This window comes from Berghia stephanieae, chromosome 7, assembly GCF_034508935.2.
Source record: "Berghia stephanieae isolate SIO BIC M18660-M18661 chromosome 7, UCSD_Bste_1.3, whole genome shotgun sequence".
NCBI classification, from domain to species: domain Eukaryota; kingdom Metazoa; phylum Mollusca; class Gastropoda; order Nudibranchia; family Aeolidiidae; genus Berghia; species Berghia stephanieae.
In genome coordinates this window covers 91,013-100,025 of record NC_088366.1, presented here as the reverse complement: position 1 = coordinate 100,025, position 9,013 = coordinate 91,013, and positions in this window count along the sequence as shown.

Genomic DNA, 9,013 nt, shown 5'->3' with positions numbered 1-9,013 from the left:
GTTTAATGTAATTAAGTACTTCAAGGTGGGGAGTTAATGTTGAGAAAAAGTAGTGCCGGAATCGGGGACAGTGCTTGCGGACAGAGAGGCGAGAGAGAGGCGACTGAGTAGTCGAAAGGGACAGAGCTGTCCATCGTTCTTCTTGTTCAAAATAAAGTTTTTCTTATTCTCATTGGATGTCTCTTGTCGAATTTGTGTAGTTATGGGAATTTCTATCTGTAAATATTCAGAACAGGATGGTTTAAATAGATAGATGGGTAGATGGATGGATGGATGGGATGAATAGATAGATGGATGGATGGTTGGGAGGATAAATCGATAGAGATGATAGCTGGGCGGAAATATGGATAGGTGGGTGGATGGGGGGATGAAAGAATGGATAAATTGAGTAATTGATGGATGTATAGGTGGATGGATAGATTGATTGATGGAAATTGCAATCAGGTAAGCACAAACAGCTATTGAACCTAAAGGAGTAAATGAGACCAAGGTGCCACAGTAGGAGCTATTGTTGAGGTAACCATCACCGAGACCATTGTACATGTCGGGATGCAACATGTCAAAACTGCAGGAGGAAAGAAATATATTTAAAAAGTCTGCAGATCAAGGTCTAATTCTGTTACCAAACCTAACGTCAACATACAGTCCCATTCTTTCAGAAAAAGAAAGCGTTCAGATAACACAATAGAGTGTTTCAGCAGATCATAATTTAGGACTTAGTATTAGACCTTAATTTATCACATGATCGCTTATTATAGAAAGGGAATTCCTTAGTGACGAGTACAAAAGTTTGTCACTTTGTTGTCAACATTTTTGTGTCCGATTCGCACCCTATTTATGATGCAGTTGGCTTAAAAAAAAGTTAGTACCATTTAGAATTATTGATTTATGTCGATTTCTTTTCATCAAAAACCTATGTATGTAATGCATTATGTATGAATTTCTTTGGGGTCCCGTAACAACCTTCAATTGTCCAGTGTCAGTCGAGTACACGATGACTTCGGCCACCGGTGTCTGTTCGCACAAAGATGCGTCCCTCAAGAAAGCAATGAAACAATTTTCTCAGCTAACGCTTGCATTGATTATTTTCCCTGTGTTATTTATAAAAGAGGATCGTTTTGTCAATAAATATATTTAATATTGAGGGAAAGTTGTCTTTGAAACTTTATACGGGCCGTACGCTGAGCTAACTATAATTTAGAAAAAAATGACCCAGATTTTTTTCCTAATTAGATTCAAATGACCCGAATTATGCTAGAATTCACCCTTCGGCTTGTCATGCGCATTCAATTTGTTTACACATTGCTTAGCAGCAGACTCAAGTTGTCTATGTCCAGGGAAACTCAGATTGTGATCCCTCTGCTCGTTTTTGGGCTGTCGGCCAGCGCAATATTTTTTGAGTATCAAAGCAATGAAATGAGAATGAGGTTAGGAAAGTTTTTAATCTCATTCGCGTTGGGATAAAAATAAATAAATAAAATCACCGAAGTGGGTGGGTTTAGGAATCGCTCACGGTAGACTACTTGATTTAAACTTATTTTACGAAGTTAACTATTAATCATCCATGTTGAATCAAAGTGCTGAAAGAGAAAGATTGAAGCTTTTTTATACCCGGCACGACCTCAAAAACACACATACACACACACAGGCAGAAACAACACACCACAGGCACTCACAATGCTTCACGGACATAAAACAGTTCACAACAACACAGCTGGGAGAAACAGCAATCCAGAACACACAACAAATTATAATACGTTCCCTCCAGAGCAGAGCCAAATCGAGCTTCTCTATCTATTTCTTCCCTCTTATAGATAGTTCGAAGATGACGTCACTCAGGTCTTTGTTGATGTTCTTTGCCATCCGCGTTTATGTGTAATGCTCACTGAACAGTATTAACCCGACTATAAACGTTCATGGATACACACAGTTTTGTGGTCTTGTGGTATGACACTCGCTTTCGGATCGGAAGTTCCTGGGTTCGAGCCTCGCCCGGCACATAGTTGAGTCCTTGGAAAAGGCTCTTTATCTCACCGTACTCAGGTGTGAAATGAGTACCTGGCCGTTAACAGCGTTGTCTCTGTCCGAAAAAATTATAATATCGCCTAATATCAAGTCCCGTCCTACATGTTAAGTGTTGCTGTTGGCCAGTGACCCCTTGTAAAGCGCTTTAGCACGTTTAGTGGATAATGCGCTATACAAAAGCTCAATTTTATTTTACTACCACTATCACCACTACCATATTATAGCCACTGCTACTACCAGTAATGAGATAAAAAAGTTGGCTCAGGATAGAGAAGGATGGAAACTGTTTGTCTGTGGCCTATACCCTGACCCAGGGTGAAAAAGGCAATGATGATGATGATGACTACCAGTAATGGGTTGTTTGTTTCAGCGGCACAGTGTCTCGTCTTGTCACAAAGGTCAAGCAATGCTAAGTGTGATCAGTGGTTGGATAGGTGACAGTGCTATTGAAGAATATTGCTCCCGACGTTACACACATTACCCCCTCAATTCACTGTGAATGGGTACCGACTTCAGGCAGTGACAAATTTTGTAAGAATTTTAGTGCTTAAAGGAAGTCAAATACTCGATTGGTACTGTATGAAAAGGATATATGGTTCCATACAGCCTATTGGAGTTACCACCATTTGCATCTGAGGGTCATTATATATATTTGACTTGTCATATTCAAAAAAGCATTATTAAAAACATATTGCAAGTTTATACATATCACTTTTATTGTCATTTCATTTATAATGCGCATGCTGATAATCACAAAATCTATAGATTAGATGTATCTCCATTACAGGTATGTTTGTATTCTCATCCTGTGAAGAGAAGGGGGGGGGGGGGCGTGGGGGGAAGGAAAATTGATACTTATCACTGAAACTGTATGGTCCCATTTGGTCAATAAATCTTCTTTCAAAAAAGTAATAGAAACGGTTGTCTTTCTTTTATCAATTTGTTAAAAAATTTAATGAACCTATTTTCTCTGTTCTATAGCTGCATCAGATAAGTTTCAATTGAAATAAAGGAAAATTATGCATTCAGAATCAATTAATTTGAAATTTTATACCAACTTACCATGCACGTTGAACTCAAGATAATTTGCAATTAACTTGATTTATATTGCCAGAAACATGTTGCAAACTATCAAACTGATATAATCTGAAGGAATTATATGTATCTACAATTATACCTATTTTTCTTGAGATATATACCTTGAATATCCGGTTCATAAACGTTCAGCCTAACAGTCTCAATTCATGTTAAAAGCTGCCAGTTGCTCTTCTTCTCATTTCCCTCCTTCAGTCTGCTTCATGTGCACTCTCCATGACACATGTTAGATTTGGTTTCTGTTATTACTTATTACTTATTATTTTAAATCAAAAAGTTGTTTTTACTATATAAAGTATTTTTTCATATATTTAAAAAAAACAAAAACATATTACATTTAGTGAAATATGTACAACAAATGGTAGATTATATTATATTTTCAATATCAAATGCAACATTACATGGTCAAAAGACAAATCTATCAAATTATACTAATATTACAAATCAGCGACAATTAGAGTTTTATCAGCACTTTTATCCTGCCTATTGATAAATGTGAACAAGAAAGAAAAGAATAAAATATATTTAATATAGAAAATGTTGGCAAGTTAAAGGGTATATACTGTAACAAAATATATCATTGCAAAATTTCTTCTTATGCAAAAGCAAAAAAGCAAGTTTTTTGCATATTTTCTTGACTTCCCTATGTAAAAGTATATGGTAAGCACACGGGAAATATGAATCTATTGTATAAAGAGACAGGAGCCAATACCAATGACATGGAGTGATAGCTGTCTAAATTTAGATCATCTAAGGATCTTCATAATAAGGCTTTTAACTTGTACCAGCAATAGAAAAAAAGTTAAATAGAATCTTTAAAAGTAACGGCAAGATTTTAAAATTTGAAAATGCTTGAAAGCAAAATAAGGTTCTGTTCTCTCTGCTTAATCGCCACCCTCAAGATTCTAGACTATGGACCAATAGGTTAGGTTAATACAGCTGAGAGATTGAATAAATACTATAGAATATTTTTTTTTAAATATTGAGAAATTCTATAAGATACAGTAAAGTTGAAAGCTATTTTGATAATCTTGAGGGTAAGGTTCAATGATAATAAGAACAAATAATAATAATAATAATAATAATAATAATAATAATAATAATAATAATAATAATAATAATAATAATAATAATAATAATAATAATAATAATAATAATAAAAATAATAATAATAATAATAATAATAATAATAATAATAATAATAATAATAATAGTAATAATAATAATAATAATAATAATAATAATAATAATAAATAATAATAATAATAATACAATAATAATAATAATAATAAATAATAATAATCATAATAATAATAATAATAATAATAATAATAATAATAATAATAATAATAATAATAATAATAATAATAATAATAATAATAATAATAATAATAATAATAATAATAATAATAATAATAAATAATAATATACATTTTCATGAATATTGATTGGTTACTTGCCAGAATGTGGGCAGGACAATACTTCCAGGACTGCACACCAATATCTCAAGAAATGCAGAGGCTCATGATTGTGATGTGATTTCAATCTGAAAAAAAAAGTTTTCAATTCAGTTGGAATGATTATGGCAGTCCACAGTGTTTTCTCTTGGTTAGAAACATAGATAGCATTATCATCTCACATTCAGTCATTGAATGTTATTCAAATAGAACTAACAATGAACAAGAGCTATAATTACCACATTTCATTATTATTTTCAATGGATTTATTTAACTTATGGTATTGAATGAAAATTTGAAATTAATATAGCAATGTTTGAATAGATAGATGGATCTAATATATGTAAATTTGAAACTTATTCAGAGAGTAGAAAGCACTTGTTAAAGTTTGTTGCTTCGTTTCCAGAAACAGGAATAACTCTTGTTCCATGAGCCTTATGACTCTAAAGGAACACACATTTCAATGTAAGGTGAAATACCATTTAGTGTTTTGATAATATAAACATGACCAATGTCTTAAATTTTTTGCTTATATTCAATAAACACATTAGAAAACACAATGAACCTAGACCTCAGATACCACAAGGTTGTAAAACCGTTGTGTCAGATCTCATTTTATCAGAGATTTAATTGAAGACATGTTTTCTTTTATTAACTTTTTGGTCACAGTAGCCAATTCAAATAAACTGAAAAATTAATGCCTCAAATAAAATATCTGATCTAAATTTATTTTTTTTAACCCCATCAATTGAGAGAGATTTCTTATCATTCCGTAGGCAAAATCTAAATAAGACAAATTTCACATATATAGTATTTCATATGTATGACAAAATCCTACAAGCTTCTTGTTATTAAGACTCTTGATTACTGGCGGTGATGAAAGAAATGGGCTAAAAATAAATCTAAAGTAATCAGAGAGGTTTATTTTTAATATCAAACCCAATGGACAACGTTGCGCCCGAAATAGATCTTCCGTCTTTGTTCTTTAAATTATAGATAATACACTTTCAGTTAAAACAAACGTGTAAATAAAATTTTAATGTAGTTAAATTCAACATATATGTCTATATTATTCTGAAAATCGGGTTACAGATAGTTCTTGTTTTGTTCACACAAGCGCAATTAATTTTTGAATAATTAACTTTACCCTGGTCTAAAAATAGATTGACATTTATTTTTGATAAATTTCTAGACATTATTTGATGCACGATCGAGTATTTATGAGTATGTGTTTATTTTGCCACCCGACAGCCACATTTTAATGGATTTTTTTTTTCTATAATTTGCTATGGAAGGTGAGAGGTCAAAGGCAGGAGCACATGTGGCCAGACTATTGTTTTGAATGCGTGACCTAAATTTTGCACACGTCACATGGTGTTTTCCAATTTTAAATAGGACAGCGATCATGTGATAGATAGGTCTTAAGTGTAATACTAAGTCCAAAATGATCTGCTGAAAGTCTCTAATGTTGATGATCAGTCTACACTTGAGACAGAACAATCTTGTGACTATGACCTCTTCACTATTTCGCAACCTTCGGATCCGAGAAAAACTACCTGTGAAACTCTTCAAATTAGGGAAAACCCATCAGATTCCAAACTGATACAGCTGCAAGTCTTACAGCGATAGATAAAAACAAACGTATGATAATATGATTGGTAGTGTTAATGATTTACAACATTCTAAGAAATAATAAAGTTGTTTTCATGACAGAATATTAAGGTCCTGGGAGACACCAAAATTAGAAGTCGGATATGAAGATCAGAAATTTACTACATTGCCTTAAATTGTTGTGGATACTTCTGAACGCCACTTTTGGGAAGATATTGGTTGTGTTTGTCAAGCTCAACTGGAGAGGGTTATTTTCAATATCAGATCCAATCCATCAGATTCTCCATAAAATTGAAAATGTATTTTCAGAGAAACGAGTTTGTTTAAGAGGATACAAGGCTTCAATAGACATTCGTGACTCAGCTGAACCAAACCCCAAAACTAGATCTATGCCATTTTTGTTGAGGGAAGAAATTGAAAGAAAATTGAGAAGACTCAAAAAACATGGTGTCGTTTAGAAAGTGAATTTTTCGGAATTGGTTTCAAATCTGGTACTAGTACCAAAATCATCTGGACAAGTGAGAGTATGTGGCGACTACAAGAAGATTATAATCCAATAGCAAAATCAGATATCCATGACTTACCTACAAAAGATGAACTTTTGATGAAGTTTTGAGGAGGAACTTCATTCTCAATAATTAACCTCTCCAACCAGCGACTTCTTGTAGTACTATTAGTAGACGATGTCTCCAACGCATACCATCAAATAATCTCACTACGATAAACACTCATTGATGATTTTATCGATGAAGACGTCTTCTGTAGTTTTAGTCGTGTTGTTGATGTTGTTATGACGGGGTTGGTTGTCGTAGTGGTTATAGTGAAGATGACGGTGTGGGGTTTGTTTTTTTAATGGGGTGGTAATGATGATGTGGCAGTAGTTACATTCATGTTGTCAATAGCCTTTAACAGTCGTGACGTCACTTCCCTTGCAATGACGCATAGTAGCTTAGGAACTGGATCTAAACTATCGGAACAATGGCGGATGCCCTCATGAAACACCTCTCCAACGAGCATAAATGTGTGTCCAGAGGAGAAAACATTATAGATCCGATCATGTTTTGACTTTTTTACAGCCTGATTACATGACACGTGAAAACGGTCTCGCCAGCGTGGATAACAACAAGTGCCGATTTTCTTTGTTTTGCTCGTTAATGGGCGACGTGACATCAGACTAATAAATCCTAGGGTGATGATGTGTTTTTCCTCAGTGTACGCCAGGCAAGCCTTAGTGTCACATTATAATGTAAACAGTTTTATCAGCCCAGTCCACCGTTTCAATACGTCCAAATGTCACAATAACATGTAAACAACTTTATCGGCCCATCCCAACGTTTAAATACGAAATCTTAACGAATTCAGTTGTCTTCCATATGACATTGTGTCGACTATATGGTGTGTCATTGATTTTTTAAATCAAATTTACATACAGGATAGAACATTGTTGTATATCAACCATAATCTGTCCATAAGAAAATAAATACTCACTTCACCAAATAAAGGCTGTCCAGATGACCAACACCACCAAATCCACGACTACATTTAACATCAGCTCCCCTACCACCAACAATAACACCACAATCACCATCATCACCGGTTGTGCGGCTATGTGGTCTAGTGGTATGAAACTCGCTTTCGGATCGGAAGGTCCTGGTTCGAATCTCGCGCTCGGCGCATAGTTGAGTCCTCGGAAAAGGCTCTTTACTCACATTCTCTCACCGTACTTAGATGTAAAATGAGTACCTGGCAGTTAACATCGTTGTCTTTGTCCGAAAAATTGTAATATGGCCGAACAGGCGTCATGTCCCATCCCACATGTTAATTAGCACATGTAGTGGATATTGCGGTATATAAAGCTTAATTTCTTTAAAAGCTCAATCACCATCATTATCATCATCATCATTATCATTATTCATCATCATCATCATCATCATCATCATCATCATCATCATCATCATCATCTAAAATATTTGAGGTTTTATTCGTAAATTATTCCCGAACTTTGAAATTTAAGGTAGGCACGCTTGGTAGTATTAGTGGTAGTGGTAGTATTAGTAGTAGTAGTCGTAATAGCAGTGAAAGTAGTAGTAGTAGTAGTAGTAGTAGTAGTAGTAGTAGTAGTAGTAGTAGTAGTAGTAGTAAGTAGTAGCAGCAGTAGTAGTAGTAGTAGTAGTAGTAGTAGTAGTAGTAGTAGTAGTAGTAGTAGTAGTAGTAGTCGTAATAGCAGTGAAAGTAGTAGTAGTAGTAGTAGTAGTAGTAGTAGTAGTAGTAGCAGCAGTAGTAGTAGTAGTAGTAGTAGTAGTAGTAGTAGTAGTAGTAGTAGTAGTAGTAGTAGTAGTAGTAGTTGTAATAGTAGTAGTAGTAGTAGTAGTAGTAGTAGTAGTAGTAGTAGTAGTAGTAGTAGTAGTCGTAATAGCAGTGAAAGTAGTAGTAGTAGTAGTAGTAGTAGTAGTAGTAGTAGTAGTAGTAGTAGTAGTAGTGGTAGTAGTAGTAGTAGTAGTAGTAAATAGTAGTAGTAGTAGTAGTAGTAGTAGTAGTGTTTAGTAGTAGAAGTATAGTAGTAGTAGTAGTAGTAGTAGTAGTAGTAGTAGTAGTAGTAGTAGTAGTAGTAGTAGTAGTAGTAGTAGTAGTAGTAATAGAATTGACATCTCCAGAGATAATGCGCAGCAGATGCTACTAATGGGGGTGGTATTGTCTGGGGGGGGGGGGGGGTGGAGTGTTTATGATGATGTTAACAATGATGTAGTCTTGTGGTGAGTTCACATGGGGTCCATTCACCCAAGAGACGTGATTAGAAGAGTCTCCACACCAGTAGGGAAGCAAAA